Source organism: Aethalodelphis obliquidens, unplaced genomic scaffold, assembly GCF_003676395.1.
Source record: "Aethalodelphis obliquidens isolate GAN/ISIS:26980383/991018 unplaced genomic scaffold, ASM367639v1 scaffold26, whole genome shotgun sequence".
Lineage (NCBI taxonomy): Eukaryota > Metazoa > Chordata > Mammalia > Artiodactyla > Delphinidae > Aethalodelphis > Aethalodelphis obliquidens.
In genome coordinates this window covers 11506801-11534455 of record NW_020837970.1, presented here as the reverse complement: position 1 = coordinate 11534455, position 27655 = coordinate 11506801, and the positions used below count along the sequence as shown (strand labels likewise).

General features: G+C 40.2%; 1 protein-coding gene across 8 annotated transcripts in view; it reads right to left on the bottom strand.

Annotated features, from left to right (window-relative positions):
• The window catches only part of ZNF609 (zinc finger protein 609), a 244702-nt gene that overhangs the window by 109498 nt on the left and 107549 nt on the right, over positions 1-27655 (bottom strand). The gene's annotated exons all lie outside the window — the stretch shown is intronic.

Genomic DNA, 27655 nt, shown 5'->3' with positions numbered 1-27655 from the left:
CAAGCCCTGGTCTGGAAAGATCCCACATGCCGCGGAGCAACTAAGCCCATGTGCCACAACTACTGAGCCCGCACTCTAGAGCCCGCAAGCCACAACTACTGAGCCCGTGCTCCACAACGAGAAGCCACCGAAATGAGAAGCCCACGCACGGCAACGAAGAGTAGTCCCCGCTTGCTACAACTAGAGAAAGACTGCACGCAGCAACGAAGACCCAACGCAACTAAAAATAAATAAGTAAATTTATAAAAATAAATAATGGCCCCACTCCAGTAGCAAGGGGCATGACTACTGCCTAGATCTTATTTTCTAGTACCATTCTCTAATAAAAGGGATCAGGGCTTCTTGGAGAAATGGCTCATTCTAGGGCTGGAGTATGAAATATACAAGATGAGTCTACCACATCTTATAGCACCAGAAGGCAAGGAAGTGCAACAGTAACAATGCACACAAGCGAGTATGCATGGGGACATACACACACATTAAGGATGCTATGCAAAGGAATGTGGAAACCAACTGAAAGGGCTCCCAATGGAACTATTGGGAGCTGGAACTATTTGAGAACCAAAATTAAGTGATATTGGAATACAACCCAAAATATAAAACAAATATCCATGAATCCATTCTGATATAAATAAATAACTGGATAAACAAGTAAATGGGGAAGAAGAATCAAAAGTTCCCATGGAGAAGATTTGAAATAATTTATGTAGATAGTGTGGCCTCAAGGAGCGGGAGTGTAACTCCCCACTCCTCAGGCTGTAGACAATGTCTAGTGACTCTCCTCCAGAGAATACAAATGGAAAGAGGAGAAGAAAAGAGAGTAACTTTATAGTGAAGAACCTGACAAGCCACAGCCAGGTGATCAAGGCCAACATCAACAGTCATAAATCATGTTAACAGTATGTGTGCTTGATAAGATGTGATGAAATTAGCCCTCTACCTCTGTGGTTATCCTACCAATAACCCATAACCTTCGTTTTATCATGAGAAAAACCTAAGACAAATTCTTACAGTGGGACCTCCTACAAAATACCTGACCAGTACTCCTCAAAACTGCCAAAGTCATCAAAAACAAGGAAAAGTCTGAGAAACTGCTACCACCAAGAAGAGCCTAAAGAGACATGACAACTAAAAGTAACGTGGTATCCGATATTAGACTTGAACAGAAAAGGAAAAGTTAATCTAAATAAGATCCAGACTTAATAATAACAAATCAATACTGGTGCATTATTGTAAGGCGTAGATCATCTAATAATACAGGATGTTAACAACAAGGAAAACTGGGTGTGGGGGTATATGGGAATTGTCTAAACTAACTTTTCTGCAACTCTATAACTGTTCTAAAACAGTAAAGGAATTTAATAAATTAGAGTACACAAGGAAACATACATTGCATACTTCCCTTACCTTAGGAAAAAATTTGGAACCTGTCATCCAGGTGCTTAATATCAGATCAGATGTCTAATCATAAACACATATAAGACATTTAAGTTGCAAAGTAACTACATCTTTGCATAACAGAATCAAGCACCCTAACAGATATATAGCCAGCAACGAACATGGATGATCTGACAAGAGATCTGTGTAGGAGGATTGCTGAAAGTAAAAAACTCAGATAATTTCAACTAACATTTGAAGGTAAAAGCAGATAAAAATCTTTGGAATCTATCACATCCTAAGGTAGAACTACTAGAAAAATCAAATCAAATCAGCAAATACTGGGTCTTATTTATGTGTAAAGCATCATCCCTAGGCCAGTATTACTCTGTATGGTCTCCAGACTGGGAGCATGAGCATCAGCGTTTCCTGGGAACTTATTAAAAATGCCAAATGGCCTCACCCCAGATTTACTCAATCAGAATCTCTGGTGGATTCAACCCAGAACTCTGTGTTTTAACATGCTCTCCAGGTGATTCTCATGCATGCTGAAGTTTGAGTAGGCAGTGTGATCCCTTGGCGAATGTGGCAAATGCATACAGTGGTCTGGGGTGCAGGTAAGCAGATGGAGAATTCATGTCTCACAGCAATCCACCTGCCACATGATTACCAAGCAGCACTGGTAAAGAGCAGTCAGCCCTCCTCTACCAGAAACTGAGTAGAAACACAATGGTTAGGTTCTCTGAGCGTCTCCTGGCAATTCTGAAGACAAGCAAAAAAGGAACAGAAGTCAGAAGCAGGCTGAAAATGCTGGCCAGTAGGGAGACACATAATAGCAGGTGTAGTGTATACTCCACCCAGTGACCCAAAACAGATTAAGTGTTGCAATCCAGCCTTCTTAACATCTCCAGGTTCTTGCTTTTCATAGAAACCTGGGGATTATAGGTTTTGACTCAGAATTCTGAACTTTGAGATTGCTGTTTCCATCTTGCTCTCGCCTATTTAAAAATGAAAAGCACTTTCTATATCACCAACAAAAGCAATTCAGCAGAATTCATTTCTATATACTGTGCTGCCAAATATAAGCTCCATTAATGAACAGCACAAGGGACTAGCACTTGGTTTGGTAAAAGGATTAGAGTGTCAGGAGAAATCTAGCTCTGCAAGCTGCTGCGTTTAGAAAAATGCATTTAACTGCAGCCACAGGTCCCTCCCTCCTCTTGCTTCAACATCAGATGTTCACCCATCCCTAGCAACAAGATGAAGACCTGAGAGAGAGGGCCCTGACAGCAAACCACAGAGACTGCAGACACATCTCATTTTAATTGCATCAGCAACTGCTAAGCAATTAATGAAAGAAAGAGGGAAGAAGCATCAGGGCAAAGAGAAGAGACCTGAGCAACCATGTGGAAATACTTCATCCTCACCCCAATGAGAGGAGGTTATTTATGGCAGCTGCACAGAGCATCAAATCCTTGCATCTGATCTCTCAGGCCACTTCCCAGGCAGCAATAAAGCTACAGAGTCTAGATTTCCTCTTGCTTACAGTTTCATGTCTCCCATATTCCTCCCTGTAGCCACCAACAGAGATGAGGGAGGGAGAAACCAACAGATCGAGTAGGCTATTCAGCTATTAAGTCCCTTGGGCAGATTCTATGCTTTGCACAATACTGGGATATGAGGATCAGTAAATACTAAATACTAACAGCAGTGATTCATCAGAAGCATGCACGTACTAGGCCTAGGGCATGGTGGGGCAGGAACTCATCAATAAACCCCTGCAGTTTCAGTTTTTCTGTTTTTTCCAAGCTGTAACCTTAACCTATCACAGAAAAGAAACGAAATAAGATAAAAACTGCCAACAAAAACCTCTCAGAGAGAAAGTGAATTCTCAAATGTGGCCTTGGGTGCCAAAAAAACATCAGCACCAAAGAGAAACAAAAGCTCACACAAACAGTCATTTAATGCCAAGATTCCAGCTGTCATCTCCTCAGTGAACTGGGAACCCTAAATTACATCAGTGAAGGTTGGTGTTTTGGGGGGAGTGAGGGTGGGAGCTGATAAAAAATTAGAGGTTCTTGACTAATTCATACAAGAAGTTCCTAAAGAGAATAATATCCAGATGCTCTCCTCTCTCTGCTCAGTCACTATTCAAACACAAGGACCAGATGTCCTGGGTTTTCTGCAACAGCCCTCATTGAAAAATTCTACCCTACTGTGTCTGGATTTGAGGTTGCAAGAAAAATGATCGTTTTATATATAGCTTATCCCAATGCCCACACAGATCTTGATAGAACATGATAAACCAACATATGCAGGCAAAATGCAATGCCAAATCGATAAGGATAAAGTAGGCAGGAGACAGATTCCTAAAGCCAAGGTCCAAAAGTATTGAAAGTTGGACTTCAATTAACTTGGCCTATGCCTTTCTGTACTACAGAATTACTTGCATTGCTTACTAAAAATACAGAAGATTATGATTCATTGAAAAGTAGTTCTGGACTTCCCTGGTGGCTTAAGAATCCGCCTGCCAATGCAGGGGACATGGGTTCGATCCCTGGCCTGGGAAGATCCCACATGCCGCGGAGCAACTAAGCCCGTGCGCCACAACTACTGAGCCTGCGCTCTAGAGCCTGCGAGCTACAACTACTGAGTCTGTGCACCACAACTACTGAAGCCTGCGCGCCTAGAGCTCGTGCTCCACAACAAGAGAAGCCACTGCAATGAGAAGCCCGCACACCACAACTAAGAGTAGCCCCTGCTCGCCACAACAAGGGAAAGCCTGCACACAGCAACAAAGACCCAACGCAGCCAAAAAAAAAAAAAAAAAAGTAGTTCTTAGCTGACTGCTATTAGGGAAGAAAAAAAAAAATCAAACTCCTTACAAGTCCCTACCAGATCTGGTTTCTGCCTACCTGCTCATCTCATAACCACTCACCCGCTTCATTCTAAACTATGCTGTCATTCTATGAATATTTATTCAGTGCGTCCTACATGCTGGCGCTGCTGGAGGTACCATGGATGCATGTAGGACTCTCATGTAATGCTTGTTCAATTATGTCTTACACAAGGGCTCCTGGCTGAGGAGGCAGGAGGAAGTTGAAGTCCAGATCATGTTATGCTAGCTAAGCTGCTTGTCCTGGTGTGGGGCTGCCACCTCTTAGAAAGGAGGCTTTTTTCCTAATTTGCTGAAAGAAGCCCCATGGCCTAAAAGAGGCCCTAGGTATAATGACAAAACAAATCAGACAAAGATCCCTGCCCTCATGGACCTTCTATCCCACTGTTGGGGAAGATGGACAAAACCAAAATAAATTATACAGTATATGAGACAGTGAGAAGGGTTAGGGAGAAAATAAAACAGAGAGGAGGGAATAGAAAGTTTGTGCCGGCATGTAATTTTAGAGTATTCACTAAGAAGGTGAATATAGGCCTTTGCACTTGCCTTACTATCTGCATAGAAGGCCTCCTGGTGTACCCCTACCCTTATTTTTGAATGGCTAGCTTCTTATCTTTCAATTTCAGCCTAAATGTCACCTCCTCAAAGGGGCCTTCCCTTTGAGGGAAGGGGCTGCTCTAAGTAAAACAGCTATCCAAACTTAACTACATAGGCTAGAGTTTAAATTCTATTCTATTTCTTGGTTTAACGCCTGATTTAGCTTCCCCATCTGAAAAATGGATAAAAATAGTACCTGCCTTACAGGGATGCTAGGAAGACTAATTACAACCACCACCACCACAATAACATAACAATAAAAATGACAATACCAATGACTACTTATATAGCTCTTACCACATACCAGGCATTATTCTGTGTGTTCTACTTTTATTAACCCACTTTAATCCATTCGATTAATACATTTTAAATGCCTAGCATGGTATTCAGCACACAGGAAAGAAACGCTGGCTGTCATTCTCATTACCACCATCATCAGTGGCCGCATTATGAGCTACTCTACTGAAGTATTTTAAGCACTCTGCTGGACTTTCTGCTCCACTAAAGGATCTATGCTCCAAAGTTCCTTCTTTCCCTTTCAGGATTAACAGTCTAAAGAAGGAATTTATGTATCAACCTCAACACTCACTCTGTGAAAAATAATTTCTCATTCCTGGCAATGTCATTTCTCATTCCTGGCAATGTCATGGACTTAAAAAAGGGAAAAGACATAAGCCCGTCCTTATGCATCATATGCTTAAAATTTTTTTTTAAATTTATTTATTTTTGGCTGCTTTGAGTCTTCATTGCTGTGCGCGGGCTTTCTCTAGTTGCACTGAGTGGGGGCTACTCTTTGTTGTGATGTGTGGGCTTCTCACTGTGGTGTCTTCTCTTGTTGTGGAGCATGGGCTCTAGGTGCATGGGCTTCAGTAGTTGTGGCACGTGGGCTCTAGAGCGCAGGCTCAGTAGTTGTGGCGCAGGGACTTAGTTACTCCGCGGCATGTGGGATCTTCCTGGACCAGAGCTCGAACCCGTGTCCCCTGTACTGGAAGGTGGATTCTTAACCACTGAGCCACCAGGGAAGCCCGCATCATATGCTTTAAAAGTTTCTAGAGGGCAAGTAGTAAGGTAGTGTGGAACTGGACGCCAAAATCCCTGGATTCACTGATTCACAGAATGCTAGAGGCTATCCAGTTTAATCGTTCATTTTACACACGAATGAAATGAGGTTCAGAGAAAGGAAGTTATTTGCCAACTTGCCTTGTTATTTATAGGTAGTTCAATATGAACCTGGAACCAGAATCTAAATCTCTTACTCCCAGTCCAGCACCTTTTCCATTACTGCGTAGAACCACTAGTTCAAAATGGCCATCTGGAGAACAAGGGAACTGAATTTGTTCATCATACAGGTCTCTCCTCAATCTGTTCTAATACTGTGATTCTAATAGGAATGAAACCAAGAAAGAGATAAATACAAACTTTCAATTTGGGGAAATCTTAGGCTTTTAACACTAGATTAAAGTTTAGAAGGCAAAAGGATTGAATCCAGAGGAGTTAAGTACTTGAGTGTATAGGTGTGATATTTAAAAGCGGTAATGAAGACTTCCCTGGTGGTGCAGTGGTTAAGAATCTGCCTGCCGGGCTTCCCTGGTGGCACAGTGGTTGAGAGTCTGCCTGCCGATGCAGGGGACACGGGTTCGTGCCCCGGCCTGGGAAGATCCCACATGCCGCGGAGTGGCTGGGCCCGTGAGCCATGGCCGCTGAGCCTGCGCGTCCGGAGCCTGTGCTCCGCAACAGGAGAGGCCACAGCAGTGAGAGACCCGTGTACCGCAAAAAAAAAAAAAAAGTATCTGCCTGCCAATGCAGGGGACACAGGTTCGAGCCCTGGTCCAGGAAGATCCCACATGCTGCAGAGCAACTAAGCCTGTGTGCCACAACTACTGAGCCTGCGCTCTAGAGCCCATGAGCCACAACTACTGAGCCTGCATGCTCCAACTACTGAAGCCCACGTGCCTAGAGCCCATGCTCCGCAACAAGAGAAGCCACCGCAATGAGAAGCCCGTGCACCGCAACAAAGAGTGGCCCCCGCTCGCCGCAACTAGAGAAAGCCCACACACAGCAACGAAGACCAGACGCAGCCAAAAATAAATAAATAAATTTATAAAAAAATAAAATAAAAGCTGTAATGAAATAATCTCCCCATTTGGCGGGAAACACCCTACAGTGCAAAATTCCCAGATTTAAACATAAATTCTAAGACTGTGTTAAAGTAAACTAGGTTCTGCCCATAGTGGAAAGAAGGATAAACTGGGATAGAATTCTAGATCTGCCATTATTTTTATGACTTCAAGCAAATTACTTTTCTTCTTTATAACTCAGTTCCTATACACAGAAAATGAGAGGGTTAGGCTAATTATTTTTAAGGTGACTTTCAACATTAACAATATAGGATTTGAAGCCAAATACAGAACAGAACATTACATCCTTTTAGATTAGCAACATGATTTTCCTTCTAAACAAGCTCTAGTAAGGTCAGCTTGCTATCAGTTTGAAAAAAGGGAAAAGAGAGGGAAATGAACAGCTTGGATAGTTGATTACTAAGGCTTAATTATGATTTACAACAAATAAGTACGATAATGAACTTATGAGTGGATGTCTTTTTCAGGAACTACTTAATCATGAAAATGATAGCTGGCACAGTGCTTGGCACATAGCAAATTCTCAAAAATTCACTGAATGAATATGTAAATAAATGAAGTAATTAGCCAATTAGATATAAGTTTATTTTTTCAGGCAGGTCAAGCTGATCAAAGAGAACTTTTGATGGCATGGAAGTGAACTTCTCAGACTTTGGCTCTATAAAGAATAAATACACCAGATACACCATATACAAAAGTGCTAATTAATATAGAAGGTGGATGTACTAGTTTCCTGTGGCTGCTGTAACAAATTGCCACAAACTTAGTGGCTTAAAACAACATAACATTCTCATATTTAAGAAGGCCAGAGTCCAAAATCAGTTTCAGTGGGCTGAAATCAAGTGTCGGCAGGGCCAAACTCCCTCTGGAAGCTCTATGGGGGGAATCTGTTCCTTGACCTTTCCAGCTTCTGGTGGCTGCCAGCATTCCTTGGCTTGTTGCTGCATTACTCCAATTCTCAAGGCCAGCATTTTCAAATCTCTCTCTGCTCCATCTTCACATCGCCTTCTCTTCTGTGTGTTCAAATCTCCCTCTGCCTCTCTCTTGTAAGGATACATGTGATTGCCTTCAGAGCCCACCTAGATAATCAAGGATAATCTTCCTGACTCAAGATCCTTAATCACATTCACAAAGGCACTTTCTCCATATAAAGTAAAGGGATTTTACAGGTTCCAGAGATTAGGATGTGGATCTCTCTTGGGGGGAACATTTCTTCCAGCCTCCCACAGTAGAGTATGAAAAATGGTAACAGAGTGGAAGCCAGAGTCATAAGAGATAGATCTTAGAGTTTGGGAGGGAAGAAATATGGTTTGGAAGAAAAGAAGGGGAAAGGAGATTGAGGAAGAAGGGTTAGTGTGAGAGGGAAAGAATGGTGTATACCAGAGGTAAAAATGGGTGAGCTGTACATAAAGAAAGGCAAATATTTATTTATTTTTTTAATTTTGGGGGGACTGAAGTAGAAAGTTTCAGCAGGGGAGAGCTTCAAAATAAAATTAGGTATACAGGAGCTTTTTTATTTTTTTTTTGTAAAGAGCTGTGTTTACCAATTGTGTGTTGAGGTGCCCTGGGGCAGTATAACAAACTTAAAAAGGCACTGCTGGGCTTCCCTGGTGGTGCAGTGGTTGAGAGTCCGCCTGCCAATGCAGGGGACACGGGTTCATGTCCCGTTCCGGGAAGATCCCACATGCCGCGGAGCGGCTGGGCCCGTGAGCCATGGCCACTGAGACTGCGCGTCCGGAGCCTGTGCTCCGTAATGGGAGAGGCCACAACAGTGAGAGGCCCGCATACCTCTAAACAAAAACAAAAACAAAAACAAAACAGTCAGGTACTGGCAAAAACAGAAATATAGATCAATGGAACAGGATAGAAAGTCCAGAGATAAACCCACACATCTATGGCCACCTAATCTATGACAAAGGAGGCAAGAATATATATAATGGAGAAAAGACAGTCTCTTCAATAAGTGGTGCTGGGAAAATTGGACAGCTATATGAAAAAGAATGAAATTAGAACACTCCCTAACACCATACACAAAAATAAACTCAAAATGGATTAAAGACCTAAATGTAAGGCTGGATACTGTAAAATTTTTAGAGGAAAATATAGGCAGAACACTCTTTGACATAAGTCACAGCAAGATCTTTTTCGATCCACTGCCTAGAGTAATGAAAATAAAACCAAAAATAAACAAATGGGACCTACTTTTGCATGGCAAAGGAAACCATAAACAAAATGAAAAGACAACCCTCAGAATGGGAGAAAATATTTGCAAATGAAGCAATTGACAAGGGATTAATCTCCAAAATATACAGCTTATGTAGCTCAATATCAAAAAAACAAACAACCCAATCCAAAAATGGGCAGAAGACCTAAATAGACATTTCTCCAAAGAAGATATACAGACTGCCAACAAACACATGAAAAGATGCTCAATATCACTAATTATTAGAGAAATGCAAATCACATCAAATCAAAATCAAAATGAGGTATCACCTCACACCTGTCACAATGGCCATCATCAAAAATCTACCACGACTTCCCCAGTGGCACAGTGGTTAAGAATCCGCCTGCCAATGCAGGGGACGTGTGTTCGATCCCTGGTCTGGAAAGATCCCACATACCGCAGAGAAACTAAGCCTGTGCGCCAAAACTACTGAAGCCTGTGTGCTCTAGGGCCCTCATACCACAACTACTGAGCCCGCGTGCTGCAACTACTGAAGCCTGCGCACCTAGAGCCCATGCTCTGCAACAAGAGAAGCCACCGCAAAGAGAAGGCAGCATACCACAACAAAGTAGCCCCCACTAGCCACAACTAGAGAGAGCCCCCGCATAGCAACAAAGACCCAATGCAGCCAAAAGAAAAAAAAATCTACAAACAATAAATGCTGGAGAGGGTGTGGAGAAAAGGTAACCCTCCTACACTGTTGGTGGGAATGTAAATTGGTACAGTCACTAAGAACAGTATGGAGGTTCCTTAAAAAACTAAAAATAGAGCTACCACATGACCCAGCAATCCCAATCCTAGGCATACATCAGAGAAAACCATAATTTGAAAGGATACATGCACTCTGATATTCAGTGCAGCACTATGTACAATAGCCAGGACATGGAAGCAACCTAAATGTCCATCGACAGGAATGGATGAAGAAGATGTGGTACATATATACAATGGAATATTACTTAGCTATAAAAAGGAATGAAATAGTGCCATTTGCAGAGACGTGGATATACCTAGGACCGTCAGACAGAGTGAAATAAGTCAGAAAAAGAAAAACAAATATCATATAATATCGCTTATATGTGGAATCTAGAAAAATGTTACAGATGAACTTATTTGCAAAGCAGAAATAGAGTTGCAGATGTAGAGAACAAACTTATGATTACCAAGGGGAAGGTGGGGTGGGACGAATTAGGAGATTGGGATTGACATATATACACTACTATGTATAAAGTATATAACCAGTGAGAACCTACTGTATAGCACAGGGAACTCTACTCAATGATCTGTGGTGACCTAAATGGGAAGGAAATCTAAAAAAGAGGGGATATATGTATACATATAACTGAGTCACTTTGCTATATAGCAGAAACTAACGCAACACTGTAAAGCAATTATACTCCAATAAAAAATAAATAAAGAGAATGGGAAAAGAAAAAGGAAGCAAGGAAGGAAGGGAGGAAGGGAAGAAGGGAAGAGGGAAAGAAAATAAAGAATTGGCAACTCAGTTCATATGTGATGTGAATAATCAACCTGGTAAGAGAATTTGAGAAAAAGATTTCTGAAAGAAGTAAATAAAAATTGATCCTTAACAGGAGAAAAAAAAAAATCTTGATGGAACAGAACAAGATTTCTGAGCAAGGCCCCTGGGAACTGTTTTCCTGGTATCTGTTGCTTTGAGACATAAATTCACCATGAGCCATCTCAAATGCATTTTACAGAAATCTGTAAATGATAAAGACAAGTTGAGAAAAGGATATAATGGGAGGTAATGTAGTTAAAATTGTGGAATATAAAGTCAAACTACCTGGATTTTAATCCTGATTCCACAAATCTCCAACTAGGGCAAGTTTCTACAACTTCCTAAGATTCATGAATAAAATGAGAATAAGAAATAGTGCCTACCTCATAGAGATATTGCGAGATGGGTTCTAATCATTCAGTGTCTGGCATATAATACAAGACCATAAATTAAGGCTTAAAAAAATTACACCAGGAAGAAAGAGAAAAGTCAAGAACATTCTGTATGCATTTAACACACTTGCTTTTTAGATTGTAAAAGACAACAAAGAAAGTTAACTAGCTGACCAATGCTGCCTCCTTCTTGACTCTTAGTGATACACAAGGAAAGACTGACTTATCAACACATTCTGTTTCTCTAGCATTACCCAAAGGCTAAACAACAAATTCCTGTTCAGAGGGAGAAGTATTAAGATTAGCACAATTACTCTTGATGCCTTTTCGCAAGGAGACTCACGGTGAGAGCAAGAAGAAACCCTAAAACTCCAGTCTGGGGAGGGGGCTACTGAAATGACAGAGCCAACACACTCTGTTATACATTCAGCACAAACTCCCCCGCTGCTTAGATTTTCTAAACTTTCAGCATAAGAAAAGATGCTCCTTGGGGAACTGACACGTGAGGATTGATAGGAGATTATCCCCAGGAGCTTTTCACAAGTTATCTCAAATGTAAGGTAGGATTACTGTCACCACTTTACTTATTCATTTATTCTACAAACATTTATTACGCATCCTCTTTATCTCAGGTATTTTCCTATAGTTACTGGGAATACAGGAAACAAAAAAGATGAGGTCGCAGCTCTCATGGTGTCCTTACATTACAGAAGAGGGAGAGAGTCCATAACAAACAAAACAAGAAAATTTCAAGAAGGGTGAGTGCCAAATGAAAATTAAACATGATTATACGATATGGACTATCTGGGAGGTTACTTTAGATTAGGTGATCCGGGAAGCCTCACTAAGGAGATGACATTTCAACTGAAACCCAGGACTTTCCTGGTGGTGCAGTGGTTAAGAATCTGCCTGCCAATGCAGGGGACACGGGTTCGAGCCCTGGTCCGCGAAGATCCCACATGCTGTGGAGCAACTAAGCCCGTGCACCACAACTACTGAGCCTGCGCTCTAGAGCCTGTGAGCCACAACTACTGAGCCCACGTGCCACAACTACTGAAGTCCGCGTGCCTAGAGCCCGTGCTCTGCAACAAGAGAAGCCACCTCAATGAGAAGCCCGCACACCGCAACAAAGAGTAGCCCCCGCTTGCTGCAACTAGAGAAAGCCTGCGTGCAGCAATGAAGACCCAACACAGACAAAAATAAATAAATTTATTTTTTAAAAAAAGATTAAAAACAAACAAAAAAATAAATAAATTGAAACCTAAATGACTATTAAGGGCCAAACTGTGTTACAGGCTGTGGGGTGGGTGTGGGGGAGCTAGTAAAAAGGTCCTAGAGCAGGAATGAGCTTCATATGTTTGAGGAACCGAAAGAAGGCCAGTGTGGCTGGAGCATAGAGAGAGGTGGTAGAAGTGGTAGAGTTATCCTCTGAAAGAAAAGCTAGGTCATATTAAAGTCTCATTGATGTTCAGGACTTAGCTACTTAGCTACAAGTTACACAACTTGTTCCCCGGTAAAGCTACAGCTGAACTCCACAGAAGTATGACCCTCAAGTCCAATATCTTTCTAGGACATCACAGTTAACATATCTTATTCTTAGCTCAGTGCTTTAAATACTGTAGATGTTTAGTAAATGTTTATTGAAAGAAAAAGAAAAAGCCTAAAGACCTCCACGTACCACTCTTCATTTCTTTACTGGTTAGAAAAATGTCAACTGTCCATCCAAACACTTCTGAACAGTCTCACTGAAAATTAGTAGGATCTACATAGTTGTGATTCTCAGTCTTGGCCATGCACTGGAAATTACCTGGGAAACTAACAAATACTGATGCCTGAGTCCCCTAGCCCCAGAAATTAGGACATATGTGGTCTGGGATGAAGGGGGATTCGAATTTTTAAAAGCTACACAAGTTATTCTAATGTGCATCCCAAGTTGAGAACCACTGCCTTAGACATATGTTCTCATATGAACATGCAAACAATTTCATCAATTGCTGCTGGGCATCAGCTCCACGGCAAAGTCATAAGGAAAAATACGGCCCTGGGGCGAGTAGGGTTATTTGAGCAAGGAGAAATATACTTAAGTAAGGAGTTAAATAAAATATCTTGCTACACATGGATAACAGATGATATTAAGGAATTATTGTGTAGTATAATAATGGTATTTTGGTCACATAAGCAAATCCCCTCATTTTTTGGAAATGCGTGTTGAAGTATTTAGTAGAGAAACATCATAATGCCTCAAACTTATAAACTGTTCAGCAAAACAAATAAATGAAATACATATACATAGACAAAGCGAATATGGCAAACCTCGAACAATTATTGAATCCAGGTGGTAGGTGATCATTTTACCCCTTTGAACTCTTCTGTTCATAATAAAAGGTTGGGGGAGGGAAAATCTCCTGCCACAATATTATTATGTTTGAAAAGCTATTTTGGTAATTTTTTTAGATAGAATGCCAGATTGCACTATCTCAATTTAAAGTATAAAATAAAAACCTGCTTTTAAAATATTTAGTCTGTTTATAAATATTTCTTCTCATTCTACTGAGCCAGATCCTTTTTAGCCCATTATTTCCTTTTAACTGCATAACAGGGGAAACTTACACACTCTTCAGAGTTTATGATGTTTACTCTTTCTGGGAATCAAGATTTCCCAAAGCTTACCACTGAAGACTTCTGTGCTATCAGCAGCTTCAGGCTGCCTGCCATGAAATAGTCCTCACCTCTGAATGACTCTCAGTGATACCACCCAGGACCTGGAAGAGGATGGTGGCCTCCAGCAGAACCGAATAACATACTACAAGGCTGTAATAGTCTCTTTCTACTAGCTCTCAAAAGCAGCTCAGAACTGGTAAACTGTAACTTGGGTCACCCAAGGTAAAACCGGGAAAGTAGGCCACACTGTCTCTACCACTTCCCTCACTGACAGCTTAGGACCCTCCAATTCTAAACATTTCCCCATCTCTTCTGTACCTGTTCCTTTACTCAGGTTTAATTTTAAACTGTGAGTCAACTAAATAAATTAATCCTAATTAAATATGTTTCACTAAATGGCCTTTTAAGAAATGGCTAGAGTTTTTGGCTCTTAGAGTCTCTGCAAATCGTATCATGGCCACCTACCCTGATATCTATTACATATACACATAATCTCAAGTATCCACCTATGCAGTCTTGTTTGAAGATCCTATAAAACCAACTCCACTTTTCAGACAATTCAAACGTCAGCCATTGACTGGTCATGCTTACTTCTCTCTCCATGACTACCCCAGGAGACTCATTTAAAATACAACAATAGGGGCTTCCCTGGTGGCGCAGTGGTTAAGAATCCGCCTGCCAATGCAGGGGACATGGGTTCTAGCCCTGGCCCGGGAAGATCCCACATGCCGCGGAGCGACTAAGCCCGTGAGCCACAACTACTGAGCCTGCACTCTAGAGTCTGAGCCACAACTACTGAAGCCTGTGCGCACCTAGAGCCCGTGCTCCGCAACAAGAAAAGCCACCGCAATGAGAAGCCCACACACTGCAGTGAAGAGGAGCCCCTGCTCCCCGCAACTAGAGAAAAAGCCCATGCGCAGCAACGAAGACTCAACGCAGCCAAAAATAAATAAATAAATTTATTTAAAAAAATACGACAATAGAAAGGTACTTAAATGAATATATAGGTCAATGTCAAGTGGATACTTACTGTCCTCCTTACTTTAACCAAAATTTGTGGTGAATTTTAAGGCACACAAAAAAGAAACTTATCTTAATATTAAGGATGCTTATTCTAGTATCCTTCCTAACTTGGTTCTCTTAAGAGATGATCAGAATCACCACAGTGATAACTTCAAATGCCTTTTAGCCAAACCTTAATTTCCTGGTTTTCCTTCTTGCATTCAGTGCTGCTAAAATTAAAGACATTAAATTCATTTACTAAAATGCTTATGTAACTTACTGGGCATTCTTAGTAGCCTAAGCAGACATTAATGGTAAATATGGCACAGTTTTATAAATTATCAACAAAGAACTTACTTTATCCTACTAAAGAAACAAGGACTTAAAAAAGCAAGGACTATTAGTGGATAAAAGGATATGTTTAGGTAGCAATAGGCGTAGCAATGGATCAGTGACAACGCTGTCATTCACTGTAATCTAAGTGGGTTGAAGGGAAGTAGCTGAGTTTGACATGCCCTTATATACAGCCAGTTTAATTAAACTTAGATCACAGATTGAAGCCATACTGAAATGGGTACTCTTCTTTTCACTTGCTCTACAACAAAACATACCTCTGGTATGACAAAATACCATGGAGAATAAATTCTAACTACGGGATTGATATCATTATGCCTGAAAACAAATCAAAATGCATTTTATTTCAAGTTCTGTAAAAGTAAAAATAAACCTTCACTGTTTGCTCTCAACTTCTAAATGTTAACCTCTCCCTTATACCACGCCCCCTAAGACCAGAGAAGCTACAACACTCAGTATGCTTACATCTCCTCTCATCTGATTATCTTGCACTATACTGGATTTCATAACAAGCAACTTCCCTTACCACAACAGCTCTCTCTTCTCTGAGCCACGGGGGTGATTATTGTGGCTATCACTCATCTGGCTCATCTATTGTTTGGTATATACTTAGTTATCGTCTTAATCCTTTTTATAAGTATAGGTCTCCCCCTGCCCCGCCAATTACACTTCAGACTTCTTACTTGGCATAGTAACTACTCTCTCCCTCCTTACGCGCATGCACGCGTGCACATACATGGAAGCACACATGAAGCTACCGCTAATATTAAGATTAAATTTTTGCTGGCTTCTGCTTCTGAACCATAAACTCAGGTTATTGTTTAATTATAACAATTATGATATTATTGCAAATAAAGCCTACTTCCTATCTGTCTAGCACCATTAGTTAAATCTAAGAAATTTAATAGAATTCAATAGAGTCATCTCAACCAGGAACTCTAAGAATGTGTGTGGCTGTGATACAGAGGGATTATTAGTAACATATGAACCCAGGATGGATGTTGTATTAGTGCCTCCCTCAAATAAAACGATATAGGCAGCCAAGCATTGCGGCAAGATGACCAGCTTTAAATTTACACATAGACCTAGGTGATAAATCAACTTCTGCTCCTTTGTAGCTGTGTGACCTTGGGGAAGTAAATGTTTCTAAGCCAAAGTGCCTTCAAATGTAAAATGAGAATAGTGACCCCCTACTTGTCAAGGCTGTTGTGAGATTATCAAGATAAATTATTGCTTAGCACGGTCTACTTTGAAGGCACTCAAAATAAATGATAGCCATTATTACTAATTACAATGACTTTCAGTGAACAGACTTTTTACATTTATTTGGCAACCAACATTCATCAATATCCTTGGTATTATGCCAAACTGATAGACAGGCTTGTACTTAAAACAATGAAAAGTGGATCTTGGAGAATGAAAAGATTGAAGTGAAATTATTAGATTTTATACCAGGATCTGGGATTTATTCTCAGGAGTTTGCAAGAAGTTTGGTGACCTGTAAAATTCAAAAGGATAATTCAGATGCCAGATGCTACATTATTAAACATAATATCAAAATTTTCACAGGCAGCAGTAGGTACATCCTTATCTCACTTAAATTTGAGCACGAACTCCAGCTCTTAAGGTAGCTTAACAAATGGCACGCATTAAGCCACTCTGAAAAATACTAATTGAATGACTTTCATCCTCATAATACCCCAACACAACACTGTTTAGTTCCTAGTCCTCAGAGGAGAGGAAACATAATGTTAACAGTTGATCTGTTGCCTAGCATTGGTTTTTGGCCATAAGACCTTAGTTGGTACAAGTTTCTCTCTAGAGATCAGCTCTGAAAGACATGAAAACTATTACAAGAAAATCCATTTTGCATTATAAAAAGGAAGTTAGAATACACAAACCTTAAGTCTTAAGCAATCAAATCTCAATAAATAGCATTATTATGTTTTTGAAATTAAGATCTATTCCGTTTTGGTTTGTTATGTTAAGACTGATATAGTATAAAGGTTGGGCAATGGGACTCCAGCAATCAGTGAAGAACAGACAAGGACCAATTTCCACAAAGATTACTCTAGAATAGACAGACTGACAAACAAGAAAATAAAGTGGTAAGCGTTATTACAAAAATAAAAGAAGGTAATGGGTTAGATTAAGAATAACTGGGGAAGGAAGTGGTTCTGGAAGAACTGATGGCTGAATGGTGAGTAAATCAGCTATTAGGGAGGAGCAACCGGGTTGAGAGACCAGCAGGAGCAAAAACTCTGAGGCAAAACCAGAAACAAATCTTGTGTGACTGGTATATCAATGGGCAACAGTGATTAAGATCACATAAATAGGCAGTCATAGTCAGATATGCGGGACTTTTTGGCTTTGGTAAAAGAATTTGGATTTTATCCTAATTTGATGAGTCAGAGGATTTCTAAGCAGAGAAATTAGGGACATTGAGACTGACTGAAATCTAAAGATGCTGTTTTCCAATAAAGTTCACAGGTTCATATAAAGCCTTTCAATGTTCATGAGAAATGTATGGAGCAAGTTTAGCACTTAAATTAAAATACAAATTCTATGGATTTCAGCCATCTTTGACCAGTTTCTATTCCTTTCTTCCCTAATCCAGTCAGTTTAGTCTTGCCAATATCTCCTTCAAAATCATGATTTATTTATTCCTTCTGCCAAGCATCACACTTTAAAATCTTTTCCATCTCTGTTCTTTTCCCCCTTTTCCCAATCATGTGCTCATGTGCATGAATGCACAGAAAATGTACGAGGTAATTTTTTTTCTTTTCTTTTTGCGGTACACGGGCCTCTCACTATTGTTGCGGAGCACAGGCTCCAGACGCGCAGGCTCAGCGGCCATGGTTCACAGGCCTAGCCACTCCGCGGCATGTGGGATCTTCCCGGACCAGGGCACGAACCGGTGTCCCCTGCATTGACAGGCGGACTCTCAACCACTGCGCCACCAGGGAAGCCCAATGTACGAGGTAATTTTATAGGGAGGTCCCTCAGTTTTCTTTGTTAGAATCTAAATGAGTATGAAACAGTATTTCATTTCCAGGAAGAGGAAATAAGGGATTCACTGGGTAAGAGAGGAATATGAACAAGGAATGTATAAACTCTATCTAGATGAACAGCACCTGATGGGGTGTAGAAAGCCAAAAGATCCTTTGTTGATAAAGATGAAACAAAAAACTAGGGATACACCAGGAAGAGCAAATGAAATTGAAAGTATGTGGTTACTCTAGATCCAGGACAGATGTATAGCAACCCATCTGGTGTAAGATATGGCTACACAAGCTCCTATTTTCCTCTACTCTGTTTATCAAAACCTTATTCTACGTAAAGACCTGGTAAAAAGACTGTGCCCTTAGAGAGGCTTTCTGTGACCCTACCAAGCCAGAATTCATTTTTTCTCCTTTACAGTCTCATATTTGAAGTTCTATTTAACTCAAAATTATTTTGTCTTATGCTACACTACTATTCTTATGGATACTATTATCCATCTTGTTTATACCACAAAGGGGGTGAACAGGAGAGAAAGGTGGAATACTAAATGAGATATCTGTAAATTGGGAAGGATTAAACAAATTAATTTATTCAGTTAATATTTATTGAGCAGCTACTATGTGCCAGAAGTAAAATCTAAACTGAGATCAGAAAAATAAATACGAGCCAGACAATAACAGTAATAATTATATAGTGATTTTTAAGTGCCAAGTACTCTATATTTTCCATATATTTACCCATTGATTCTCTCAACTACCTCATGAAGCAGGAGTTTATATCCTTGGAAGTGGTGGGGAATGTTAGCAGTTATTAATATAATTAATTCATTATATGTCCATCTTTCCTATCAGATTCTGAAATTCTCTAGGAGACTATGTCATTTTTTAATTCCCCCAAACTATGACCACTACAGCAAGATGATAAATAAATGTCAGAACTGGGAATACTTCACATAAAAGCTTTTCTAGTGCTCAGCCGCAGGGCCCCTTCTAAGAGGTCCTCACCTGGCTACCAGTGGTCAGTTTCCCTCTTATATCAGACCCCAGAGCCTCAGTGGTTGTTGTCACTCAGTCACTTTAATCTTTGAGGTTTCCTCCACCCCATCCCTGGCTGACTAACCAAGAAAGTCAGGTCAGCTTTTGGCTCTCCACTTTTTATCTCCAGGAATTGAATCTCCCCGTCATCACTTTTTTATTCCATCTTTAAGCAGAGGTATCGTTTCTTTCCAAACAGACACTGCAGTTAAGGCAGAGTAACAAGCACCTCCACAGTCTAAAATGAAAAATTTATATCTTTGAGGCTCCACATTAAATAGTTCACGAGGTTAGGGCCCAGACTGAATTATCCTCTCTGGGCATTTCTTCATATTCCAGCCAAGGCTAAAGGGGTGAATTTAACTGCAAATGCATGAATTCCTACAGATACTAAAAAGGTCACTTAGTATAATAGCTCAATTTCAAACTGGGGGATGGAAATAGGGTAAAATTGAAAAACCTTTACTTCTTGGGTCAACGTCCAAATGAAAGATTTGCTGACTAAAAGAAAATGGGGTGGAAAGAAGAAAGAGAAAGTGAGAAAAAGAGAGAGAGAGAGAGAGAGGAAGGGAGGGAGGGAAGGAGGGAGGGAGAGAGGAAGGAAGGAAGGAAGGAAGGAAGGAAGAAAGAAAGAAGGAAGGAATGTTTTGGACTTTCAAAGCTATACAAATGAATCCATAAAACTCTTTGAAATAAACCTCAATAGTTTAGTTTAAATACCAAAATTTCCCCACACTGTAATCAGTTTTAATTTTCTATTTGAACTGTATGTGTGTGCTAGACAACAAATTTTTATTGAGCAGTTACTATGTGCCAGTCAAGAAGGATATGATGATGTGATGGTAGCAGAAAAAGAATGTGTAGCAGTCAAACAGCTAGGCAATGATGATATAACATGGCGAGGGAAATACAGGAATCTAAGGGAACACAAAGGAGTATCTAACCCAGTTTTAGGGTCAGGAAAGACTTCCCAGAAGTAAAATCTAAGCTGAGATCAGAAAAATGAATACGAGCGAGACAACAATAACAGCAATAGTTATACAGTGCTTTTTAAGCGCCAAGTACTATATATATTCCATATATTTACCCATTGATTCTCTCAACTACCTCATGAAGTAGGAACTATTTTTATTGTCTACCTTGTATAGATGAAGAAACGGAGGCTTTGAGAGATTAAGTAATTTGCCAAGGTCACACTGCTAAGTAGGGGCAGAAACCAGGATTAGAACCAATGTACTCTAGAGGCTCTATCTCTACATCAAGATAGGAGGTGATGGGGAGAGTTGGAAAGAGATGTTAAGGAAAGGGAAAATGAAAGTGTGATAGACAGAGGAATGTATGCGTTAAAACTTGGAGAGGAGAAAAGATACAGCAAGAATTGAAGGAAGCTCAGTATGGTGGGCTGTTGGGAAAGGTTAAGAATGGAAATGTAAGAGAAACCAGATTAAGCTGGGGTTCCTTACACCTTGGATTAAGGCAGTCAGTATCAAATCCAAGAATCATCAGTGTGTATATTACAGCAATGAGCTTATTAAGTGATTTCTTGGTGTCTCTTCCTTTGGGACAATCTTCCTTATACAACCATCAGAATTCAACTTCCTGAAACATCATTTTCATGATATCACTACCCTGCTCAAAAAGTCTTTAGTAGCACTCCATTGACTATAGGATTCATTCCAAGTTATTGAGCCTTTGTAAAACAGCCTCCGTCACTCTTCTAAACTTTGTTTTCTACCAATCTCAATCACAAATTTCAGCCCCAGATATAACTATTTTTTTGCCCTTGGAACAAACACTCTGCTGAATAAAAATCTGGAAGAAATATTTCAATTTCACACTTTGTATCATACTTCAACCTATAAACAATATATTTATCACACTTGCACAGTTTCACAATTTTGAATGGGTGCACAGAGGAGGGAAAAGAATTTGTGCAACAGTACCTTAATATTTCTCAATGCTCCTTAAAATCATTACATGTATAAAAAAATCTTTTACCTCCAGCTAATGGAAAGTATGTAAAAAACTACATTTCAGGTTTGTTCAGTGGCAGATATTTTAGCATTCAGAGTAGCATCTGACATACAGAACACCATAATTTTAAGTGAATAAATTTGGGCTATCCTCAAGAGCCAGAATTTCATTCTTACCAGAAATGTCAGGAAAAACAATGAAATTTAATACCAAATGAGCCTGGATTTTGGGGTATAATTATCCTGTTTCCTCTTTAAGGTTTTGGATCTTTAATGTTTAAAAGTCCTATTGCATGTCTCATTTATTGTAAGTTATATTAAATCCTTTTTCAAAGCAGGTAGAATATAAATAAAAATTTAAAAATCCTTGGAAGTGGTGAATAACTTTAAATATATACTAAATCTTAGTCATGAAAAAAATCTCAAAAGACCTAGCTAATGTTACAACTGTTAAAACACAATGTATACGATAACAATTGTGTACTTGTGAATATGATATCATGAGGTTTAATCTAGTCAGATTAAACACACTGGTACAATGCCAAAGACTAGCAGTGTTATTAGTGGCTACGAGAGAAGGACAAAGATTTCTGTGTTAAATTTTTACTTAGGAAACTGATCACTTATTTAACTTGTCCATAAAACAATATCTGATCATCATGAGGGCTAAACAAGTTAACGTATATGAAGCATTTTGAATAACACCTGGCAATTAATAAGTGCTGTGCTTATTATTGACAGCAGATTAGTGGTTTTAACAAAGGGCTCATACAAATAATTAAAACAAACTGAGATCCACAAAGTCCCAAAGATCAAACAAACAAAAAAAAACCAAAAAAATCAAAACAGAATTTACAAAAAATATATAGAAATAGGTATCAAACATTTGAAAAATTATTTAACCCTATTATTTTACTTCTAAGAATTTACCCAAGAAAAAAGATGCAAATGAAAATGTATACATGAAAATGTCCACTGTAGGCGTATTAATATCTAAGAATCTATCCACAAAATAAATGTAGATTAAACTATATAGTAAAAGAATCTGAAATTTTATTTATAAGTAAAAAGCTGAAAAAGCTCTAAAAGTTTAACATTAGGGAGTTAAGGAAATTGTTCCATAATTTATGATATACCTTGACTCTGGAGTATTTAGCAACAACTAAAAATGTTTACAGAAAATTTTAAATGAAATAAAGAAGTTGAAAAAGCAGTAGGAGTTCAGTGGTACAAAGCAAAACGTATATAATAAGAGAAATGTAGGCACTGTTACAAGTGGTTATTGCTACATGTTAGGAAAACACTGAATCTTTGGGTTCCACTATGCAAAGAACTGGAAACACAATTAGAATCCCTACTAAATAATTCCAAAGCTATTATTGCAAAGTTGTGTAAAAAAAAAAAAAAGAAAGAAAGAAAGAAAGAAAGATTGTACCAAAGTCAATTAGAACCTACAACTGTATGGCTGGCAGTAAGTAGAAGTGACAGTTTTTACTTGTTTTGCAAATCACATGCAGCACACTTCAAATAAAAATATCTTTTTAAGAAGAACAAGCAGGTAACAAGGATGAGATGACAGTGGAGAGAAAACAAATACTTCATTCTGAGTTCAGATTTCATCAAAAGTCAGTAGTAAGTAAAGAGATCTTTTCTTGTTTTAGACATGTACTAAACATACTTGGGTTAGCCCCAACAGTCTATAGCCTCACCAAGTAAAGAAAAAAATGACCAAGGTATAAAATGAAATTTTCACAATGACTTTTATCCCCACAAACATTGCTACCCTATGGATTTCATCATCACTCTGAACTGCCTCACCTCTAGGATATTAAATGACAAATGCCCTCTGATCTTAATTCTAATCCCTTCTCTCTAGGCTCCTGGTCCTACAGGTCTCTACGATCGGTTACTGTGAGCCACTGGAGAACTCCAGCACTTCGATTTTTTGGTCATATTCCAGGTTTACCCTGATCCTCACCAACACTTCCCTTGCACTTGGCTTGACTTCAAGACCATTTAAATTAGGATCTTACTATGGTGGATTTCATAAACCACAACTAACTACGAAAAAAAAAATTACGAGACTAATATACGATTGATAACTTTGTATTTAGTCAAAAAAGGATACCAAAATAAAACCCCAAACACCATCATCTACCATCATAATTTCATAAAACGGCATTTAAATACCAAAAGTAGGAAAGGCAATTTCAAAATAAAGGACAGTGCCTTCCCAGGAAGAAAAGAAAAAAGACAAAAAGAATTAAATTTTTTCAGCTGTAAAATATTTCTAATTTTCAAATTTTAAAAATTTCCTTTATAGTATTTTTTTCTGTGTAATCATTTTCTTTACATAAGGATGTCTAGTGCCACCAGAACTGAAGCGTGGATGTCACTTCTGAATTTTCAGAACAGAACAGAAGGCAGTTAAGGGACATCAGTGTCTGCCCTTCAGCAGTACTTGGACTTTTCCCTGAAGGGCTGGGGATAGCAGACTAGGTCTGGAAAAGACTGCAGGGCCACCTTCCATCACTCAACATGAAGATGACAAAATATATATGGCAAAAGAATGTAAAGACCACTAAAAAATACGCATGGATACTTTGTTTTAGAATACATCTTTTGGAAGTTCTTCTTAGAAGATATTTTCTCCACTTCAGTATTGATTCTTCCTTTCCCCTCTCCTTTAAGAAATCTGCCCCTATCCACACCAACCTCTTCCAGGGACACTTCTAATAAATGAATGGACTGTGTGGGCGTAGGAGGATAGGAGGTATTGAAGATCTAACTCAGAGGAGAACCACTAAAAGATCAGAGTTAAATGTTTGAAAATTTAAAACAAGAGATGGAGAGTGAGTTAGATCAATGGCTTACAACCTCTCTGACTGTAACATATAATGAAAATTACATTTTATTTAATCATCTCTCTCAGACTGTTATACATTTCTCTCCCAAATGGTCTCCTTGCTTCTACCCTTGACAGCCCTCAGTCTATTCTCAGGACAGGCTAGAGGGATCCCATTAAGAACTAAGTGGTGAGACTTTCACTTCCAACGAATAACAGAGATCAGATTTATCCTCCTGCCAAAAAATAAGGAAAAAAAAAACAATAAAAATATATGAAACACTTTTCAAGACCCTGGACATCAGGAAATGAAAACAGTGATTCCTGAGAGATTAGAAACAAATGAGGTAAGCTCTCCAAATGCCCCAGCTCTGCCTGAGAGAATTTCTAAGCAGCTGTATAGGAAGGAGGAACCTAATCATAACCCAGCAGTCGTCCAGAGATGACAGAGCTGGAAATCTGGAGAGGTCAAAGCAGCTCAAGTTTGCAGGGCAGAGTACAACAAAGGAAAGTGCTGCCCCAATTGTGGAGATCTTCAGAAGGTCCCTTCAGGCTGTCAGCTGAGTGCCAGTGAGCACTTGTCTGTGAGGAAACTACCCAAGGCTAGGAAGAGAACCACCCAAAAGAATTAGAAGGGAAAAATACCTGTAGCTCACATAGGACAGGGAAGAGTGCCTGTTCCTACCACCAGGGAGGAAAACCTCATAATTCACAGGGCATCAGATAGGATCCACATTAGGGTTCAGCTTTAGTAGTGGAGAAAATCAGCCCTTCTTGAGCACTGCTTTGGTCCTACTAAGGAAGTTTAAAAGAATAAAGTATTTCTGAGAAATCTAACCACAACTCAGAATAAAGCTCAAGAATATTTAAAGTAATAAAAAAAATATCCAGCACAATGTCTGGCATTGAACTCCCAGGCATGCAAAGAAGCAGGAAAATATGACCTAGAATGAGAAGAAAAATTAATCTATCAAAATCAACCCAGAAATGACACAGATGATAGAACAGACAGAACATTAAAACAATCATTTTAATATTCCATATATTCAAGAAGCTTGAGGAAAGATTAAAAATGTTAAGTGGAGGGACTTCCCTGGTGGTCCAGTGGTAAAGAAACCACCTTGCAATGCAAGGGAGGCAGGTTCGATTCCTGGTCAGGAACTAAGATCCCACACGCAGTGGGGCAACTAAGCCTGCGCGCCACAGCTACTGAGCTCACCTGCCTCAACTAGAGCCTGTGTGCCACAAACAACAGAGCCCACGTGCTCTGGAACCCATGCGCCACAACTACAGAGCCCACGTGCCCTGGGGCCTGCGCACCACAACTAGAGAGAGAAAACCCTCACACCACAACTAGAGAGAAGCCTCCGCACCGCAATGAAGAGCCTGCACGCCCCCAACGAAAGATCCCACATGCCTCAACGAAGATCCCACATGCTGCAACTAAGATCTGAGGCAGCCAAAAATAAATAAATAAATAAATAAAAAATAAATCTTAAAAAAAATGTTAAGTGGAGTTTTGTAAATACAACAGATCTATATAAAACTTCCAGAGATGAAACTATAATGTCTAAGATGAAACAGACAGTGTTGGAGATTAATGGCAGATTAGACAATTCAAAAGATAGGCTGGTGAACTTGAAAACACAGCAACAGAAATGATCCAAAATAAAATACAGTGAAAACAAGTCTGAATAAAAGAGACAACTTCAAGTAGAATAATAAGCATGTAATTCAGGTCTGCAAAGAGGAGAAGAAAAACATTTGAATGATAGCTGAAAAATTTTCAAAGTTGATGAAAACCATAAGTTCACAGCAACAAGAATCACAACAAACCCCAAGCACAGAAGCATGAAGAAAATTAAATCACGGCACATCAAAATCAACCACATTAAAATGAGTGATAGAAAAAATTTTAAAGCAACCAAGCCTAAAATATTTTAATCACTAAATTTACTTAAATTTTATTTAAAATTTAAAAGCAGACTCACATACAGAAACAAATATAAGGGTGACCACAGACTGGACAGAAACAATGCAAGCCTTGAAAGACACAAACTACCAAATCTCACTCAAGCAGAAAGATAATCTGAATAGTCCTCCCTCTGTTAAAGAAATAGAATTTTTAGTTAAAAGCATTACCACTCCTATTTTCCCAGTCCTCCACTCCCTGAAAAATTCTAGGCCCAGATGGCTTCTCTGGTAAATTCTACTAAACATTAAAGGAAGAAATAATACCAGTTCTGCACAAACTCTTCCATGAAATTCAAGAGGTGGGAATACTTGCTGACACATTCTATGAGGCCAGAATTACTCTAGTACCCAAACCAAAGACATTATATGAAAGCTTTAGATCAATATACTAATGATTATGGATGTAAAAATTCTTTAAACATTAGCAAATCGGAGGACTTCCGGGAAGATGGCGTTAGAGTAAGACGCGGAGATCACCTTCCTCCCCACAGATACACCAGAAATACATCTACACGTGGAACAACTCCTACAGAACACCTACTGAACGCTGGCAGAAGACCTCAGACCTCCCAAAAGGCAAGAAACCCCCCACGTACCTGGGTAGGGCAAAAGAAAAAAGAATAAACAGAGACAAAAGGATAGGGACGGGTCCTGCACCAGCGGGAGGGAGCTGTGAAGGAGGAAAAGTGTCCACACACTAGGAAGCCCCTTCACGGGCGGAGACTGCGGGTGGCGGAGGGGGGGAGATTCGGTGCCGCGGAGGAGAGCACAGCAACAGGGGTGCGGAGGGCAAAGCGGAGAGATTCCCGCACAGAGGATCGGTGCCGACCGGCACTCACCAGCCCGAGAGGCTTGTCTGCTCACCCGCCGGGGCGGGCGGGGCTGGGAGCTGAGGCTCGGGCTTCAGTCAGAGCGCTGGGAGAGGACTGGGGTTGGCGGCATGAACACAGCCTGCAGGGCGTTAGTGCACTGACTAGCCGGGAGGGAGTCGGGGAAAAGTCTGGACCTGCCAAAGAGGCAAGAGACTTTTTCTTCCCTCTTTATTTCCTGGTGCGCGAGGAGAGGGGATTAAGAACGCTGCTTAAAGGAGCTCCAGAGACCGGCGCGAGCTGCGGCTAAAAGTGCGGACCCCAGAGACAGACATGAGACGCTAAGGCCGCTGCTGCCGCCACCAAGAAGCCTGTGTGCGAACCCAGGTCACTATCCACACCCCCCTTCCGGGGAGCCTGTGCAGCCCGCCACTGCCAGGGTCCCGGGATCCAGGGACAACTCCCCCGGGAGAACGCACGGTGCGCCTCAGGCTGGCGCAACGTCACTCCGGCCTCTGCCTCCGAATCAGCAGCTCCTTTAACCCCGTCCTGTCTGAGCAAAGAACAGACGCCCTCCGGTGACCTACACGCACAGGCGGGGCCAAATCCAAAGCTGAGCCCCTGGGAGCTGTGAGAACAAAGAAGAGAAAGGGAAATCTCTCCCAGCAGCTTCAGAAGCAGTGGATTAAATATCCACAATCAACTTGATGTACCCTGCATCTGTGGAATACATGAATAGACAACGAATCATCCCATATTAAGGAGGTGGACTTTAGAGCAAGATTTATTATTCTTTCCCCTTTTCCTTTTTTTGTGTGTATGTGTATGCTTCTGTGTGAGATTTTGTCTGTATAGCTTTG